The following is a 20662-nucleotide window of genomic DNA, read 5'->3' as shown; positions in this document are numbered from 1 at the left end:
GCCCGGGCCTCACCTACGCACCGCTACCGCGAGCGCAGCCCAGGCTTCACCCGCCGGCTCCCGACCTGCGCGCCCCCCCACCAAGCGCCCCCTCACCCGCTCGGCGGCAGCAGGGAGGCGGCAGCAACGGCGGCGGCAGCAAGCGGCGGCCCAGACCCCAGGCCGCGTTCCTCCTCCAGGAGCTGGTCCGCGAGCACTAGGCTCCCGCCCAGCTTTCACACGCTCCGGGCGGGTCGGTCGGTGCGTCTGTGCGTCCACGCGCATGCGCGCCCCTTCTCCACCCGCCCGCAGCGTGGACGCTCGGGCTGCAGCTCCTGTTCTTCGGGAGGTGGGGACTGGGTGCCGGCTGTGTGCTGGGGGCTGGTGGCTGGGGGCTGGGGACCAAGGCCTGGCAGGGGGCGGAGGGCCACCAGCCCCTTTAACCCGCCCCACCGGGTTCTCCATCCGTAACACCCCAGTCCTCAACACTACCGGGTCCTGACACACCAAAACCTCGAACGATTCGGTCCAGGCCACACCCCCTCTAGCCCCACTCCCCCCTGCTTCGCCTTCCCTCCCAAAACCCTGTGAATGCCCCCCCACCTACAGCCAAGCCCCCAATCTCCCACAGGACCCCCGAAATGGGACTTCCTCTCACGACCGAGGTACCCGCCCCGACACTCCACCACGCTAGTAACCTATGGCCCCCACTCCACAAGCTCACCCCTCATGCCTCACTGCATGGACCCCCAACATCCCAATATGGTCCCCCTCACCCCCTCAGCCGGGTCAATTCCACTCCCAGCGATTCCTCACCCCTCAGCCTGTGCCCACTCCACCGCGGGATCCTCCCTCACCCGGAGTGCAACCTTACCCCCAGCTGACCCCCTCACCCCTCAACCAGCGGGGGGCAGGATGGTCTGGGCTCCCCATCACCATGGCGACAGCCAGCCAGCCAGGGATCCCGGGCAGAGTGCTGGCACACAGCCCTGTGTCCCAGGCTCCTGGGCCCGGGCGGGGGTTGGACTCAGTTCCAATTCTCGCCCGGGCGCCCTGCCCCCACCCCTACTACTCCCCCCCACTTCTCCCCCCACCACCCAGTGCCCTCGTCTCAGCTGATGGGGCAGGGTGGTACCAGGGTGCACAGCCACTCGCCAGTGGGCCTTGGGTGGTTGATGGTGCTGCCGGCAGGGAGGGGGCAGCCCCGCCCAGAATGGACAGCAGGCAGCGGCAGAGGCAGAGGCAGAGGCGGGGAGGTGAGCTGCCCTGGGAGAGCCAGTCAACTTCCTCCCAACTCCCCCGCTGCCTGGCCCGGGGGGGGCAGCCTCTGCTGCCCTGGCTTCCTGGAAAGAATCTCCCCCTGTCAGCCTGCTCCTGGGAGGTAGGCAGGGTGTGGTCGGGGCGGGGGGGGGCTCAGCAGCAGCAGCAGCAGCAGCAGCAATGGCAGGATTGGGGCTGCCTATGCTTGAGCGGAAATTTGCTCCCATTTCCTGCTGTCGCTGCCACCGCCCCCGCACCCTGACAGCACCTCCTCATCTCCCAGGGGCAGAAATGACCTGCAACATAGGCCCTGCAAATCTGGACAGCAAAAGTTGCCCCTAGGACAGGACGCAGGAGAGATAGGAGGAAATTGACAGGCTCCCAAGGGTAGACCCCTCTCCCCGCTGCCGCCGCCGCCGCCGCCGCCCCCGCACCCTGACAGCCACCGCACCCGCCTCCTGGGAACAGGCCATGGCCTGAGGGCCAGTCGGACGTGCTCCCTGGCTGCCCGGTGCCCTCCCAACCTCCTGGGGTGGCGGCATCCGCTACCCCCCCCGGGTATAAGCGGCAACGAACAGGCGCCCGTACTACTAATGAGCGGGAAGGAGAAGTGGGCACCACGAACCACCCGGTGGCCCCCGACCCACCTCAGGGTCCTAACGGGTCGCGAGGCCCGGGCCTCACCTACGCACCGCTACCCCGCGAGCGCAGCCAGGCTTCACCCGCCGGCTCCCGACCTGCGCGCCCCCTCCAAGCTCCCCCTTACCGGCTCGGCGACGGCAGCGGCGGCGGCAGCAAGCGGCGGCCCAGACCCCAGGCCGCGTTCCTCCTCCAGGAGCTGTTCCGGGAGCAGTTGGCTCCCGCCCGTCTTCTTCAAGTTCGGGCTGTTCCGCGTCTGCGCAGGCGCATCGGCGCGTGCGCGCGCGCCCCTCATCCTCCCGCCGGAAGCGTGGACCCTCGTGCTCGTGCTCCTGCTGCTCGGGTTGTGGCGAGTCGGGCCGAGCGGTACCGATCAGGGTCTGGCGGGGGGCGTGGCTGTGGGGCATTAGCCCTGGGACAGAGAGAAGAGGGATGGAAGAGTTAAAAATAAATCTCTTATTTCAGGATTTCTTAAAAAGTTATCTTGGTGCTAGTCAGTGCACAGTGAAAAAAAAACCAAATAATTGTTCGAAACTTTATATCTACAAGTTGGCCACTTTACAGACAATAAGTTCAAATCATCAAGATCAGGGAAACTCAAGCGATGCATTTAACTCAGCCTACTGATAAATGAAGAGGTACAGAGTGTGAGGTTTCAACCATCTAGTCAGAGTTCCAGAAGGAGAAGGGGAGAGAGAGAATGGAGGCCATTGTTTGAGGTTATAATATTTCAAATATTAGTGGCGATAACAGTTAAGAATTGTACAGAATTCTATTTAGAGACTATCATCTGGGTGTTTGGGGTGCTTGTCTTTCTGGGTTGCCATTGCTTGTAGGACACTTCAATGAACAAAGTTGGAGATATGCATTTTTTAGAGAACCTTGAAATTCAACATTGTAAAATTTATTTGACTACTTAGATTTTATAATTGTACCTCTTTTCCACTTGAAAACTTAATTCCTAAGACATTAAAAGGAAACACAGTAACTAATTCATTTTATTTCAATTTACTGATATCTACGTACCCACACATGAATACTAATACTTCAACATAGCCATATTCATAATACTTAAATAATGAGTTTAATATGTGAAACTTAAGATTTATCTAAAGGTTTGTTTTTAACTGCAGGCTATACATTACTAGCAACAGAGCCAAAATATTGTAGGTTTACTGCACAAATATGATTCCTCGTAGTGGGATTATGCCACCAAGTTTATACGTAGATAGGTTTCATTTCATTATTTTCAATTTTAATAATTGTTATATTAGGTTATTTTATTTATTTCACTTTGAATTATGTAAAATATATACATGATTCCAAGTTCAAAATTATAAAGCAGAATTTTTACTTGCATCCACATGCTTGTTTTTAATTTTTTCGTATAATAAAGATGAAATATAACATTTTATGTTTATGCCATTGTATCTTTGGACAGATTATTAGAAATAGGATTCCTGAATTTATAAGATGACCGTGTGTATACTTTCATTAGGTATTGCAAAATCCCCTCCATAGTGTTTGTAGCCATTTTTCATTCCCATCAGCAATGCTTGAGAATGCATCATTATTTAGAGGCTGGCCAACAGAATATGTTGTCAGACATTTCATTTGTTGATAATTTGGTAGCTGAATAATGTTTTTGCAGTATATTATTTTGAAATCCTTTATTATAAGGATTTATATATAATAAAGGATTTCAAAATAGGTTTAAGCTTTTTTCATATATTTAAGGGTCACATTTATTTATTTTTATGTGAAAATACTACATAAATATCATTAATGTTTCTATTAATTGTTGGCCATTTTCTTCTCAATTTTTGGAAGTTTAAACAGAATTGTAAAGGAATTAACTTTAGGCCGAAGGAATGTTATTCTAGCTAGGGAGTCTGAAATAGAACAAAAAAAGGAAATTAAAGAAAGACATCCATGAACAAAGCAAGTAAACACTATATTCAAGTCACACTTCATAGTAATAAAATGTCTTGTGATTAAATAAAATATAATTTTAAAACATGAAAACTGCAAAAAGGTTGGAGTGGTAAATGCATTGACATTGATCGAAGGTCTTTGTTAGCTAAAAGGAAAGCAAAAGATTGAATTAAATTTATATGTTGAAATGTTAACAATGCTTAATATAAATTATAGGTTAACCATTAAACAAACAGAGTGTATAATTTTGAATTTAGTGGAAGGGAATATAAAACTGGGTTCAATCCCCAGTACCTCCATTAACAAAACAAACAAAAATCTTTTTTAAAAGTCCATAAAAAATAGATATATTTGAACAAGTAAAACTTGATAATATTTACTGCCCAAATGCCCTATAATTCTAAAGGTTATACTTCACAAAAATAAACTGATCTTAGCTGAAGATTTGAGGGAAGCAAGGAATCGAGGATAAAAACAAACATCTGTTTATAAAACAGGAATGACAGTGTCAACTTTCTTGACATTAAAAATTCAAGATAAAACTAAAATATGCAATCGGTTGTGAAGTAACAAAATGATCATTAAAACTATATTGAAATACATTCATATCAATGATTTTATATTTAAATTAAAATATAAATTAAATCTTAAGATAGAAAATATAATAAAGTACTAATAAGTGGTTGACAAAATTGTATCTGTCAAATATAAAGAAAAATAATATTGAAATGCAGAAGTAATATCAAGACAAAGGAGATATTTACCAAAATAAAGGGAAACGTGCGTGACGATGAAAGGCACACCTTTATAAGAAATAAACTTGTATGAACAAACAATATAGCAGATAAATAATGCAGAAGCAATGAACATGAAAGAACAGATAAAAAATGAAATTATAAAGAAATATCAATGCATTAAATTTGTACTCATACATATCCAGTAACAAAATATAATTATGGATATAGACTAATTGATTAATATAACCAACATATTGAATTATTTATGTGTTTACTCAAAATCTATAGCTGTTTCAAGAAGTATTTTTCCCCAGTTCAATCTTCTGCTTCAAATCTCTACTATACAACTCAGATATATAAATTAATCACAAAGTTGCAAAAATGAGTATCTTGGGCAAAGATTTGAATTGTGTTATTAAGATATCATGTTGTCCCTCCAGCAGTTAAAATGTGTATTTTAGTTGTTTTCTTTGCTTTGAATCTTATATTTAAGTACCTATCTCATTCCTTTTTATTTTTTACATTAATTGGATAGCTGTCAAATTCTTAACTAGATTTTTAATAAGGTATGTTAAAAATTTGAGCATTTTCAAAGGCAATTTACCTTTTTGACCTGTTTTATATTATTAATTTAATTCTTCTGTGATTCTCTTCTAAACCCCATCTACATATACCTGTAGCAATATGCTTATTACATGTTTCCTTTTTACTAATCTTCATGGTATCATGAATCAATGTAAAATACACTCTGATGCTCATAATTAAAAGCATTCACTTTTATATTAAATTGATCATTCCCTGTGCCCCTCAAAAGAACACACTTTTAATAAAATATTTATTATATTGTTGCTTTGTTAAGAGTAAATATTAAAAGAATATGGTTGGGGTGAAGGGTTAGTGTTTAGGATATAAGGAGTTTAATGGTGAAAATACAAGCAAAAGAAGTAAAACTCATCCGGCTCATTAGATATATACATAATATCTTGGCCCATGTATGTATATGTTTATGGGCCAGGAGTTTGCAGACTATCATGGTAACTATGAGAAAGTTAAAAATTAAGAAAGAAAGAAAGGAAAGGAAAGAAAGGAAAGAAAGAAAGAAAGAAAAGAAAGAAAGAAAGAAAAAAGAAAAAAGAAAGAAAGAAAGAAAGAAAGAAAAGAAAGAAAGAAAGAAAGAAAGAAAGAAAGAAAGAAAGAAAGAAAGAAAGAAAGAAAGAAAGAAAGAAGAAAGAAAGAAAAAGAAAGAAAGAAAGAAAGAAAGAAAGAAAAGAAAGAAAGAAAGAAAGAAAGAAAAAGAAAGAAAAAAGAAAAGAAAGAAAGAAAGAAGGAAGGAAGGAAAGCATAAAGGTGTACCTACTGATGACTGGGCTTCCTTGGAAAGGGAACAGAGAACTGGAGACAGCAACAGTCTCCAAAAACACATGAGAAAATGTTTACTCTTGTTTTGTACATGTTTCCTTCTGTACCTGTACTGTATGTAAAATTAAGGAAGAAAGGAAGCAGAAATAAAAGGGAAAAAAAGGAAGGAGAAAAGAAAGGAACCTGGCCACTTATTCTTTAAATATATAGCTAGTATTATCTCCTGTGAGCCAGAGATCTTTCAGAACCCCTCTTAGGACTCAAAGACACCTAAATGGCAGTTCTCTTCCAAATGCTCCTAATCCTGTATCTCTGTAGCTTTATAACATTAAAGATGGTCTCAAGCAGATACAAATCAACTCCAAAATCTAAATGTATACAAGGTATACCTGTAACAAATTATATATTTGCATATATATTATATATATATAACATATATAAGCATATGTGTAGATATATACTCAGACATAATGTATATGTAGATATTTTTTAAAGAGATATATCCCCTAAAGTTTCTTCAGAACACTGTATTCCTTTAGTATGATTATCTTGGAAAAGACCTCCAGGCTCTAATAAAATAACCAGGGCATTCCCAGGACAACTCCAGTACAAACTTCAATCTAAAGGGTAAGAGATCCTAAGCCACACTTTTCCTAGGATTTCTGGTACTAGGGTGAGAACAAACTGATAAGTCAGCCACCAAAGCTTTTTTAGAATTGCCTTGAATGTAACCCAAAGAGCCCATAGATCTATTCACTCCATTGTCTAACTGTAACTTACTTTGTGTCTGTTATGTGCCAGGTTCTTGGTGAACAGCTGATCTGCCTAACTGAATAGTACAACAAACTTGCCTTCTGTCAACGTATGCACTAGAGTCAAATGGACTCAAAGTCTATCTTTCCTGAGACTCAGGTGTCATAGCAAGGAAAAAACAAGAGCAAAAATCCATCTACTCCCACTTTTCAGCACTCCTGGCACTATATACAAAAGAACTCAATATTAAGAGACCTTGTTTCATATAATCCATTATTGTCAATATCTTCTTCTAATGAAAGATGGAAAGTTGATACCAGAAACATTTCTATAACTTTATACATTTGCGATTTTTAAGCTTTATTGATTGTATCCTATTTTCAAGATTGTAAAATGACCTGAACCTTTCAAAAGATTCAAAATAAAAAAGCAACTATAGATATCTCATTTATTTTTCATTTAAAAGTATCTTTTCTTCTTCAACTTAAGATTTCCTTTCTTTATGCTTTTTTAGCTAAACACACACACAAACACACAAATACAAATATCTTGAAGCAATATCTGTGTGTATGTTTTGTAATAATGAGAGCAATTTAATTACCCACAGTAATTGAATGAAAATGTTTAATTCTTAAAAAATTGTATTAACTCAAAAGGCAAGTCTTTTTCTTTTACATTAAATCTTTTTGACCCAGGGAATGTCATTTAATCATTATTACTCAAGCATATTAGTAATTTATTCTTTGACTTTTAAAATCATATTAATAAAATAATTATTTATTAACTCATGAAAGTGTTTTAAGTACCATGAAGTTTCAAATAATATAGTTTTCCTGGAAAGAATATACATTTTAAAGATAAAATCCCTGTCCAAAGAGGTAATTTGATATTTGATACACAATCAATAGCACATAAAGTTACTTGGATGTTTACACATTTTTAAAATGATATTTTAAGTGGAAACATTGCAGAAACTTGCAGAAGCACTTTCCTTGTTTCTCATTTTAAGAATTTTGAAATTTTTCTATCTAGAGGTAGATGCTTAATTACTGATTATTATTCAATCAATATGTTCTTTATACAACCACACACAAAAGTTCACTTTTCCAACTTTCTATCATATGAACCCAGGTATGAATTTCTTTAGCTGGAAATAATTTTATAAAGCATCAGAAAATTGTTTAAGATCATTTAATGTTACATTAAGATTGGACCACATATCTAAATAAGATGCTGGTGGAAATTAATTCGATCTAAGTTTTACATGCTATTAATTAAGTAAATAAAGCACCATGGTAGAGTCTTTTATACATTGTGTATTGTTGTTTATTGTGCTGCACAAAATTTAAGTTGTGGATTCAGTCCACTTTCTTCTATTATTTAAAAGTTCAAGAATGTCATAAAAATACATATGCCATTCTTTCTAATTAAAAACTATGCATATTTCATTAAGACGTTCTTATGACTTGCCTGGATTGCATGTTATGACACTCTTAACTGAGAAGGAAAGGCCAAGCAGATGACACAGCACACTTAAACATTATCCTCTGTGGATTTGCCCACATTAATCGTGCTCTTTATGAACCAAGAAGACATTCTATAATATTAGTTATTGTGGCAGTTTGAGAATACTATAAAAAAGTGAATTATTTGGCTTGCTTATCTTTGGAGAAAAATTATTTTATTCCAATAGGAAGCATAAACACAAAATGATACTGACTTTCCTGTCTGCAGTAACCCCACCCCCACCATCTTAGCAGGCCCTCTCTTTTGGAGGAAGGATTAAATTATCTTATTAGTGCATTTATTATTATCTTTTTACACATTCAATTCACCAAACAGCGAAAAGTTGTTCATTGAGACTGACTACACTTAAAAAGCACAAATAGAAATATATTATAGTTAATCAGTCTATCTACCCACCTGTCTATTTTTTCTCCCTATCTCATCTTTCCTTCTCTCCCGCCACCCCCTTTCTCTCTCTCTCACACACACACAAAAAAAACATTGCCTGTGGGCAGTTTCATGTCCTTCCCTGGGCCCCTGGAATCATGGGTTGTTCCAGTTCCCTAGTCTTGCTCTGTAACATTACCCATTCTTCTATCTGTGAAATCTATTCTCTCTGCACTTACCTCTTTTACTTAAGGGCATTAAAACTCCCTCTTTGTAGGTATACAGATCTTGTCTATTTCTCTGCTGAACCAAAAAAGGAAAAAAAAAGAAATCTAAAATATTAAAGTCATATAATACCTAGAGCAAAAAAAGTATCTTAAAACAGGAGAAAGTGAATAAAACATTGATGAATATAATATTTGGGAAACTCGAAAGCTGAGAGGTTGGAGAACTGTACAGCTAACAATGTTAAGATAGATTTCATGTCAATAGGGTAAAGATTAAATGATTTTATGAATAATAGTTAATCTGGAAATGGTTAATAGGATTATGTAAGCAAAATCAGAAAGGACTGTAAGCCTAACTCATTAGAATAATAGGACAAATTATCCTGGAATTTGTTAGATCAAAGAATAGAGACATGGCTGATGATTAAAATATTACAGCAGAGGATTTCATTATGAATATGGTATTAGACTTGCAGCAAAAATACTCCTAGAATAAAATCTTAATGGCTTCCAAAATAATATTTTTTTCTCCTAACTTTCCACATTTGCCCCTTTAGACCTATTCTCACAGGCAGATTGTGTTTGCATGGAGTTTATAATTTGCTAATCATTCTTTTTTTTTTTTAATCAAGTTCTTGTCAGTCTTTAGAGAAAATGATTTAATTTGGTCATTTTCATGTTCAGATGTACCTGAAAAGGACTGGCTTACATTCAACTCATTTAAATAGAAGTTGTGAAAACTCTGTGGAATAGGAGAACTGTTTTCCAAGCAAAATAATTTAGAACATACTTGTGATAACTGGCAGCTTATTTTTTCCATCTAAATTTGTAGACCTAAATCCGAGTATTAGGCAGACTTTCATTTATTTCACATCCAGCTATGCTTCAAGGACTTTGAATCAATTCTGCATAGTGTGGATCTGAAGGAAAACGTGATCCCTGAGATGCAAGACACAGCAATGACAGTCAATTTAGATTTATAAAGTGAGCAGAACAAGAAACATCACAAAACACTATCATGTAAAATTGATAATTTTTGCTAATTTTTCAAACACAGAAGTGTTACATACATTGATTTAAAGTGAAGACATACAAACAAATTAAAATATACCAGAAAGTTTTGATGTATGAGCTGGTGACTATGAGACTGACATTAATAATTTGCATATGGACAATTAAGAATTGACTGGTTGGTAAATTTTATAAAATACTGGAAAAATCACAGGATTTAGAGTCTGTATTTAGAGACCTGGATTTCAAATTCACTGTCATCACTTACTACCTATGCAACTTCAAGCATTTTGCATCAATTATCTCAACTATCAAAAACCACACCAAAAGTATACCTACCTCATGAAATAGTTGAATGGGTTAACTAACCTACAATGCATGGCAGCACATTATAATTCCTAAAGCTTGGTGTAGTTGTGTCTGGGCTTAAATGTGCTTTTCATGCTTCCTCTACGTTTACCACAATGACATGTCCCCACGTGCACAGGTTTATGTCTCTCTTACTATACAGAACTACAGAGGAAATTAATGTACTGTTTATTTATTATGTATATGTATATATATCTATACTTGTATCTTTAAATTCACCTTATTTTTAGCTGTTATAAATAAACATATATGCACACATGTGCACACACAGACATGTATACACACACATGCATTCACACACACATATATAGTCATAATAAACTGAAGAGGTCAATTGTTATCCCTAACACAACCACTAATAAAATACCAAAAAAAAAAAAATACAGAAATGGAAATTTTAAAAGAACAAAAATGGCACATTGCAAAATAAAATTAAACACAAAAAGGGAGTAATAGAGAATTTGAGAATCAAAAAAGGTACAATATTTAGAAAACAATTAGAAAAATGACAGAAGTAAATCCTTTCATTTGTGTAATTACTTTAAATATAAATGGACTAACTGCTCTAATAAAAAAAACTTAGACAACATGGACACCCAAGACGGAGGTTATTCATGAACACGAGAAATGAACATCAACCGAAGATACGTAAGATGGACAATGGGAGTTCAAGCCTTTCCTGGAGGAGGGTTGGCAGTTTTATATTGTATCTGAGACAATTTCCCTGCACTAGGTGGAGACACAAACTGTATTGCTGTCTTTTAATTGGGAAGCTTAACGTGGTCCACGGTGGCCGACAAGCAGTGGGTTGAGCTGTTCTTGTTCTACGTCAGGTTAGCTAAGCCGTAAGCAGCTTTCTTAGCGTTCCTTTCCCTTTGTGTGTCTCTAGGTTAGGGTTGTTCAGAAGAGAAGTTTACACCTGTTGGAGAGCAAACAGAAGGAGCAGTCCTTTGGCTGGGGGGCTGTGCTACAGCCGTGCACGTTGTCACTGACCTGCACCCTCACGCCGTCAGTGTGGAGAAGCTGCTCCTCCGGCGCCCGCTGGCCTCCGCAGGGGGTCCAGCCCTGGGCCAGGCAGGTGTGCAGCTCCATCCTGCTGCCACCGGTTTCTTCCACAGGGAGAGACACAGGCTCCAGGTCTTCTTGAAGGTGTTCAGATTTTATTGAATGGGTTAGATTTCTCCTGCTTAAAAGGTTTTTTTATTGTGGTAAAAGAATAGGATTTGCCCCTAAGGAAGTGTACCATGTTAAACCTCTCTCCGGGTTTTGGGGACAGTAAATACATTCATACAGTGCAATCACGACCACCTGTGTCTCCATAACTCTCCCCGTCTTTACGTGTGAAACCCTATGCCCGTAAACAACAACCCCCCGTTCTCCCCCGGCTGCAGCCACTTCTGTGTTTTCTCTTTCTGGGAATGCAGCCACTCCTAATCGCTCACACAAGTGGAATCGCACACGATTCACCGTCTTGCCCCTGGCTCACGGTACGCGTTCCGATGTCCCCCAGGTGCCCCCGTGCTGTCACACATGTCACAATGTTCTTCTTTCTTCAGGGGCAGTACTGTTCCATTGTACGCTCAGCCCACATCGTGCTCATCTGTCCATCCACGGAAGGACGCTCGAGTTCCTGCCTCGTGGTAGGTATTGTCAACGGAGCTGCTGTGAAGTGGGTGTTCAAGTGCCTCTTTAAGACCTGTTGTATGTTCGCTCGGGTTTATTCTAAGCAGTGAGATTGCTGCAAGTGTGGTAGTTGTTTCTGAAATTTCTTTGAGGGGCTTCCAAACTGTTTTGCACAACGGTAATGCCATTTTATGTTCTCACCAACAGTGCACAAGGGGTTCTTTTCTCCACATCCATGGACACCACACACACACACGGACAGCAATCCAGGTATTCAAAGCTCAGACTGACAGATGTTCCCCTTGGAGGGCGGGAGGAGGGGGGACCTGGTGGGGGCCCAGGAGCGCAGTGGGGTGGCATCCCAGGGTGTGTGTGTGTGTGTGTGTGTGTGTGTGTGTTTGTGTGTAAGATGTGGATGGGGGTGCGGGCAGGAGAGGTGAGACACGGACAGGAGTGTGTCGGAGGTCTTGCCCGGGGCAGGGCCCCAAGGGGTCAGGAGCAGCAGGAGGCTGACCTCAGGCTCACACCGGTGCTGACACAGGGGCTCAAGGGAAGGCGTCGGCCACTTCGCTTCCAGGGGCCCAGGAGGGGTTGTGCATGGGGGACGTGCTGTGGCCTGGTGTTGCCCCAGGGTCAGGACGGGGCCCTCAGGCCTGGTGGGGGCAGCTGTTCTGGGACTGGTGCTCCTCAAGGACCCGTGGGGCCAGCCCGGTATCAACCGTCCTGGGGTCCCCATGGGAATGTCTGGCTGGAGGCAGATCTGTGGTCCAGGGGATGGAGGTGAGGGGCAGGGCCTGGGGCCGGGCAGGCTGCAGGGACCATTAGCAGGTTCAGCTTGTTGGTTAGGTGTTCCGTGTGAGGGAGATTGTGTGTGGGGGAGACCCCCAGGATGGTTTCTGGAGCCCCGATAGAGCCCTGGAGGCAGAAGGTGCCCAGTGTCCTCACGCCTGGCAGGGTCTCTGAGGGCCAGCGATGCCCCTGGACACAGCTGCCTGCCCCATGGCCTCACCATCTTTGGTGTAGAGCCCACTGCAGCGAGCTGTCCCTTTCCTGCATAAAATTCTCTGTCTTCCTCTGTCTCTCTGTCTGTCTGTCTGTCTGCCTGTCCCCCACAGGAAGCTGGAATGGCCCTTTCCAACAGCCCTAGGGTGCTGTGGCTTTACTGATAGACACTCAGTGTTGGTCCCAGCTCCCCTCCAGGAGCCTGTCCTTTCGGCCTCCCCTGGGGCCATGGAGCCACAGACTCGGCACATTGGTTTCACCCCCTCTGCCCTGACACACTGAAAGGCTCACACAGACACTTGGACAATGTCCAGCCGCCCAGGGCCGTGTCCCGTGGGTGACTGAGATCTCCTGAAGCGCTGGCGAGGATCGCCCAGCAGAGCCAGCCCCGACCAGGCGCTGGCCTCCATTTCCTGGAGCGTTTCCTGCGAAGGGCAGACAGCTGTGGCTCCTGTGTCTGCCCTCTGGGGAGTGCTGTGTCTCCTACAACCCGGGACCTGAGACTGTTCCTTTGAGATGGAACCACCAGGAGGGACTGGAGCTCAGGGTCTGGCCTCCCGGGAGGACCGAGTCCTGACTCCGTCCCTGCACCCTTGGCAGCCGGTGGGCACAGTGGCCTTCACGCTCCTCGACCTGGGACGTGCTGCTCCAGGACGGGAGGCAATAATTTCTGTGGTTCCAACCCGACTTTGCTGCGTGTTACAGCAGCCGTGCTGACCAGGCGTCCGACACCTGGGACTTGCTGCTGACTCTGCGCCCCCAGGGAACCCCAGGGATGGGTGTGGTCGGGGGAGAGCTGGGGCCTGGGGCTGGGAGGGTGTGGAGGGCGGCCAGGCTGTGGAGTCACCAGGGGAGGGGCCGCAACATAGAGCGATTCCCAGAGAGCTATGGAATGGTAAAGGATGCTTTATTGTCTCCACAACCCAAAACATGACAAGCCAGAGTCTCCCAACAAAAAACCCAAACCAAAGATAAACAGCGCAGAAAGTTCATGGGCTCCAGACATTTAGAAAGGATGCACAGCTTCCCAAGCCAGGCCTGGCGTGACCTTTGGCTGTAGCACGCCCCCCCTCCCCTGCCACCACCCGGCACTGGGGCATGCCCCTCCCCATCCAGGGACAAGACAGGAGAGGCCCAGGGGTCTCGGGCCGGGACGCCAGGCTGTCGGGCTCCCTCCTCCCGGGGCTCGCCTCTCACCCCACCGCCCAGTGCAGGGGAGCTCCTGCTGAAGGTGTCTCAGGCCACTGGCCACAGGACAGGCTGGCTGCGGCCACTGCCCTGTTTTGCCAGTGTCCCTATTTCTGTGTCCAGCGAGGCTGTGTCCTGCCCGTGGGGGACCCGGTCACCAGGCCCGTCTCTGGGAAGCTGGAGTGGGGAGACCTCACCCCCTTCCTGGCAGGCCTGGCTCCTGTAGGGGCCATGGGCCCTGGCCCTTCTCAGAGCTGAGTACTTGGCTGACCGTTGGTGGCACATCCAAAAGCCTCCCTGCTGTGAGACGTTGGCCAGGGCTGCATATGTTCCCACCAAGGATCTGACACAGGCGCCTCCCCTTGGGGACCCTGCTTGATGACCAACCTGATGGTGTCCACAGAGCAATCCCTGCCCACTGCCCCGGGATGCCAGCCTCCTGCTCATCCAAAGGAACCCCAGGGTGCCCCGGGCACTCCTGGTGAGGACAGGCAGACCCCTCGGCTCAGGTTGGTGGTAGCACCTGCTGTCAACTTGGTCCCCTGAAGGTGGGCAGGGTGCAGGGTGTGGTCGTTGGTGGCCGTGAGGTCGGAGGATGGAGATGCGGTAGAGCATGGCCGAGAGATCAGAGCTGGCAGGGCAGCGGGCGGAGTAGTGGCTGAGCAGCTCGGAGTGATGAACGGGGTACCTCTGGGGCCTGGGGTGGCCGTGGACACCCCCAGAGGGCACGCTAGGCCCCCTGCCCGATCACGTTTCTGTGGTCTGGGACGATCGTCCGCTTCAGCTCCACCACCGAGGAGAAGATCCACTTCACCTGCAGGGACGGTGGGTGTGGGCATAGCCGGGGCCCTCGTGCCAGCTGCCCGCAAGGACCTGGCCTCCCAGCCCGGGGACTGCCGGCCACGAGTGTACTCTGGTGGGGTGGCGCGAGGACTCCGTGGGCACAGCCAGGGACAGGGAGGTCCCGACAGGGACAGAGAGAGACAGTGAGAGAACAGAATGAAATGGAGAGACAGAGGACAGTGGACAGAAAGGACAAGAGGGGAGAGTGAGGAGACAGTGATGGGACTGTGAGGGGACAGGAAGGGGACAGGGAGGGACATGGAGGGACAGGGAGTGGACAGGTAAGGGGGACTGTGCGGGCACTGTGTGGCGACAGCAGGGACAGCTGGCCTGGCCCGCCCACTTTAAAGAGGGTCACTGTGGCGCTGTAGCACACGCTGAGCAGGAAGAGGGTGATGAAGATGGAGATGGTGGTCCACAGCCCATCCAGCTCCCCGCTCTGGGCCTCGGCACAGCTCTCTTCCTCCAGGAGTGGCTCTGGACGGGGAGGGGGTGGTCAGCTCTGTGGCTGCCCATCACGTGCCAGGGCAGGGTCAGTGGCACCTGGGGGTGGGTCTGTCTGTGACAGGGCGGGTGGGGCACTAGGATCCCCTTAGGGGGCTGGATCAATGGTTCCCTGAGGTCAATCCCTGGGCACCGACCTCGTGTCCCCCATTCCTCCAGCTTGGGCCTCAGTCTTGGCCGGATTCCTTGGGCCCAGATCTCAGCCTGGCCAGTGCGTGCCCCTCATCGTCTCCCCTGCGGTGCCTTTCATGGGGTCCTCTGGGGAGAGGGTGCCCTGACCCCTGCCTTCCCTCTCACCGGAGGCCAGGCCTAGACGGCAGGGGTCTGCAGAGCAGGTCTGTGGTGGGTCCTACTGCAGGGAAGGGCGGAGGCAACCTTGGGGTGTCCCTGTGTGCCTGAGGGGGTGGGGTGGGCATGCTAGGGACCAGTGGTGTGTTGGGTCTCTGTTGAGGAGGGGGTGCAGGTGTCCTGGGGAGAGGAGGGGTGGGGGTCTGAGCTGGCCAGTGTGGTCAGAGTGTGGTCAGTGCTGCTGGGGCTTTGAGGAGTGGGGACCAAGCTGGTGTCCACAGAGGGTTCATGAGACCCGGCTCCAGACTCTGGTCTGGCCCCGGGTCGATACCCCGTTGAGAACCCAGTGAGCAAGGCTGGCTTGTGTGCACTTGTGTGGTTGTGCCCTTGTGTGCAGTTGCACAGGCACGTGCGTGTGTGTGAGTCTGCAGGTGGACGAGGGGTGTGCAGGCTGGTGTGCTCCATGAGAGGGCTTGTTTCCTGTGGGCCTGGGTGAGTGTCCCCTCGAGGTTACAGATCTGGCCCCGAGCACCTCGCCTGTGGGAAGGTGAGGCCTGATCTCCATGTGTCCTGGGAGCAGGAGGCCTGTGCCCCCATCGCCGGCCAGGCGTGGCTCCCATGTTGACAGGGTGTCAGCACGTGGACCCTCGAGGCCCCGGGGATGGGAACTGTGGGGACAAGGACCTGCCACTGTCCCACAGTTGGGCTTGGACAGAGGTGGGAAGAACCGTGCACTCATGTCCTTGAGGGTCCCTGGGAGGCTCTACCAGTCCCCTCTAAACGCTCCAGCCTGAGTAGGTGCTGGCCGGACCCTGGACCCTGGGGAGCGGCTGCCTCTGGCAGAGCCCCCTCTCTGGCCTCGGGCTGCTGCCTGCCTTCGTTGGCACCAAGTTTGTCCTCAGAGCCTGGCCTGTCCCCGCCTCCCGCAGGCCCGGCGGGCGCCGGAGCTCTGCACAGAAAGAACCATGACAGTGTTGCAGGGCCCCAGGGAGGTACTGGGTCTTTTATTTCATGCTGGCCCCGGAGGTATGTACACAGGGGTGGGGCTCAGGCGTCCACGCGGGACCCTGAGAGCCTCGGGGAGGGGGGTTCGCTTGGGTGCCGGGGTGAGGCTCATTTACCCGGAGACTGGGAGATGGATTTCTGGGTGGAGTGATCTGTGTAGAGCCTAGTGCATCGCCACACAGGTGAAGACTTCTCCCCGCTGCCACGTGTTCTTTCCCACCGAGAGCTTGCTGTAGAGGATGTAGGTCCCGGCGTTGTCCGGCTGGGGCAGCGTGGTGGCGTAGGCGCCCTCTGCCTCCGGCCGCCCGTTCCTCTGCCACTCAGCGTTGATGTCAGGTGGGTAGAAGCCTTTGATCAGGCAGGTTACGCTCACAGTGTCCTTGGCCAGGACTTCCTGGTGTGGGGCCAGGGTGTACACCTGCGGCTCCCGGGCCTGCCCTGTGGGGACAGGTGTGTCTGCGAGCATAACGGTCACTCTGAGCAGCCCCAAAGGACCCTCCCGTGCCCGTTGTCCATCCCACCTTTGGCCTTGGAGATGGTCCTCTCGATGGGGGCCGGGGGAGCTTTGTTGTTGACCTTGCACTTGAACGCCTTCCCCGTCAGCCAGTCCTGGTGCTGGATGGGCAGAACACTGACCACGCGGTACGTGCTGTTGAACTGTTCCTCCTTTGGCTTTGTCTCCGCCGTGTGTACCTCTGTGTCATCCACGGACCAGCTGAACTCGATCTCAGGGTCTTCCTTGCCCACGTCCACCACAAGGCACGTGACCTCAGGTGTTCGGGTGCTGGAGAGGACGTCCTTGGGTTTCGGGGGGAAGATGAAGACCGTGGGCCCTCCAAGGAGCTCAGGGGCTGGAGGGGGAAACAAGATGTGGGTCAGCACTTGGACGGGCCTCCTGTAGGGCACACGTTTCCCTCATCAGGCGGGGCCTGGTCTCTGGTCACTTCCTTGCGATGGAGGGTGTAGCCTGGCTCCCTTACCTGGGCATTTGGGACACTGGGAGCTGGGGTCTTTGCTGTGGAGCGCTGCAGAGAGAGCAGATGGGGGGTTCCTGTGGGCGGGAGATGGCCCTGGGTGGAGTTTAGGTCAGAGACAGGTTGTGGAAGGTGCAGATCGGCACCAGTTCTGTGGGTTAGAGTTGTCCAGCCTGTGACCACCTTGAACCTGGTGGAAACAACCAGAGGACCCCTCACATAGCCTGGGAGGCCTTCAGGTGAGGAGACCGCATCCCCTCTGATATCCTGGGCCGAGGTCGCCATCGTGGCATGTGGTTCGAGCCGGGAGGAGGGCTGACCTCGGTCCTGTCTGGGAGTGGATGCCCTCCCTGAGGCCTGTCCTCTTGCCCACACGCTTGTCTGCCTTGGTGCTGCTGGCAGGGTGGGCTACGTTGCAGATGAAGGTCTTGCCGGCCGAGCTGCTGGCGGGCATGGTCGCCAAGCTGCTGAGGGAGTAGAGACCCAAGGACATGAGAATGGACGGGAAGGTGTGGATGCCGCTGGACAGGGCGCCCGAGTTCCAGGTCACCATCACCGGCTCAGGGATGTAGCCCCAGACCAGGCAGCCGAAGGCCACCGTGGAGTCAGGCATGTCCCAGCATCCAGCAGTCGGAGGATAGACCGATGGGGCCTTGGTGGAGGCTGCAAGAAAGTAGGCCGTGTGACCACCGGGGCTTCACCCCTGGGAGGGTCCGCGCAGGGTGTCACGTGCCCAGGTCTGGGCACCCCTGAGCCCAGCACCCACGTGCTTCCAGAATGTCTGCAAACCAGCTGGCTGGCAGGGCCCTCACCACCTGGGGCCTCGTGCCTCTGCAGCTGTGGGTCAGAGCTGGGTGATCACCTGGGTGACAGCCCCCCAGGTCCCTAACCTCCTGCAAGTGCCTGGCCTGACTGAGCCCTGTGTCTGAGTCCTGACGAGTGCTGCCTGCTCCTGGCCAGCGTCCACTGGTCCCCTGAGCTCACCGTCCTGCTGCCCCATCCCGGCCCTGCCCTGGGTGAGCGGGCCTGTCTTGGCGTGGTGGGCCTCCACCACCCAGAAGCCTGCTCTTGGCCCCTTGCCTGGCCTGCTGTTTGTCCTCCGGGCCCGTGTCTTCTGGGTCAGCTCTGCAGCCAGAGCACCTGGGCCCTGGGCTCTGGGCCCTGGCCCCCCCGGACTCTGTCCCTGCAGGCCTCCTCCTTGGCCCCTTCCCTTTCATTCCTGTGGCCTCAGCCCGGCTGCGAGTCTGTGCCTTGGGGAGCTCCAGTCCCTCTTCTGGACCTCCAGCTGCAGCCCCTCGGCTCACTTCCCCCTCCCACCAGGGCCTCTGACCCCACCCCAGCTCGTGGCTCTCAGGTCCCTGCTTTCCTTCTGCCCTTGTCCTTCCTCAGTCCAGCTCATCCCTCAGCACAGTTTGGAGCCCCACACTGCCCCCACCTTCCTCTCCTGTTCGGTGCCAGCAGCCCGGGCCCATCGCTGGCCGGGCCTGTCTCCTCTCAACCTGACCCATCTGCTCTGCTCCGGCTGGCAGCCGAGCTCAGGCCCTGAACGAGCCCCGTGCTTTCCTTCCCTCTGCGGGGTCCAGGGTCTGTTTCACCCCACCAGGCTATGGCATGTCCACCCCTCCTTTCCCAGCCCGCCACAGGCCCTTGAGCCCAAGGACTGGGGCCCATCGGGTCCCCTCAGGGGTGACCCCTCTCCTTCATTCCCACAGAAGTCCCTCTCTCCACCCCAGGACGTCATCTGGCCAGCCCCTCAGGGGCTCAAGGGTCCTGCTGTCCCAGGAGCCCTCAGCTGGTCCTGCTTAGCTACTCAGACCTTAGTTCAAACTCTCTGACATGTCCCTGGGCTCCTGCGGCAGCCCCCTGCTCACCTCCACAAGGTCTACGTGCTTTCTCTGAGCCCCTGCGGCAGCCCCCTGCCCTCCTGGTGCAGCCCCCTGCTCACCTACACCCTCTCTGACCCTTGTCCCTGGAGCTACAGCCCCTCTGGCCAGCCCCAGAGCCCTCAGCCTAGTTCAGATCCAGTCCGGGAATTTCTTTCCCAGGACTGGCTTTGCTCTTTGGATTTCCTGGGTCAGCTGCTTGCCCTCCCAGCCCCTTGTCCACCTGCATAAACTCTGCCTGCTTCCTGAAATCCTGTGTTAGCCCTGTGCCCCGCAGCCGCCACCCACCTGCACAATCCCTACCTGCTTCCTGGAGATGCTGGAGCGGCCGCCCTGCCCTCCCAGCCCCTGCTCACCCGCACATGCTCTACTTGCTTTCTCCATGTTCCTAAGAAGCCCCCTGCCTTCCTGGTCTTCATTCGCCTGCTCACCTGTGGCCTCCCTGATCTTTGTCCCTGGGGTGCTGGCCCTTAGCAGCCCCTGCCTTCTGACCTGCCGCAGGTCACCCCCCTCGTTCCGCTCTGCTCCTGGGCCCTTCTCCCTGGAGCTGCTAGGTGCCCCTCCCTTTCTGGGCAGCTGTCCCCTGGCAGAGTCTCTGTCCCACCCTGGTCCCCTCCTAGCAGAGCTCCTGGCCCTTGGGTACCTTAAGCCTCTTCTTTGCTCCCTGAGCCCCCAGAAGTCTCCCCTGTTCCTTAGTTCCCTCCAGGTGCTGGTCTGCGTCTCTGCGCCCACCTGCTCCCAGCCCTCAGCTCCTAGTCCTGACCTTCTGCGCCCTGGCTCCCATCGCCCCTCCTGTAGCCAGTGGAGCTGGTGTGCAGCCCCTGTACTGCCAGCTCTGAGCTCTCAGGAACCCAGGCCAGCCCTGTGTCTCTGGCACAACTAGCCTAGTGCAGCCTGGGGCAGGCTTCTGCCCACTGATCGGGACACGCTCCCTGAAGGCCTGGCAGCCCAGCTGAGCTCAGTTGGCCTCTGATGAACCAGCTCTGTTGGAGAGGGCGAGCCCCTGCCAGGGCTCCCTCATCCTTGTGCTGGGTGGGCAGCACGACCCCTGGGCAGCTTGCCTTCCCCCGTGCTGGCTCAGGTGCTCCTGGACCCTCTGTGGGGTCCTGTCCCTGAGGTGGGGTCTCCCCTACATTTCCCCCCTGCACTATGTCTGTCCCTGTCCCTCCTAGACTCTCTGTGGTGTCCCT

General features: G+C 49.9%; 1 pseudogene; it reads right to left on the bottom strand.

The window, feature by feature from the left end:
- Nucleotides 1–14705: 14705 nt before the first annotated feature.
- On the bottom strand, nucleotides 14706–19836 carry LOC116659848 (annotated as a pseudogene).
- Nucleotides 19837–20662: the final 826 nt, after the last annotated feature.

The sequence above is a fragment of the Camelus ferus genome, chromosome 25 (genome assembly GCF_009834535.1).
Source record: "Camelus ferus isolate YT-003-E chromosome 25, BCGSAC_Cfer_1.0, whole genome shotgun sequence".
Classification (NCBI taxonomy): domain Eukaryota; kingdom Metazoa; phylum Chordata; class Mammalia; order Artiodactyla; family Camelidae; genus Camelus; species Camelus ferus.
This window is presented reverse-complemented; position numbering and strand designations above follow the sequence as displayed.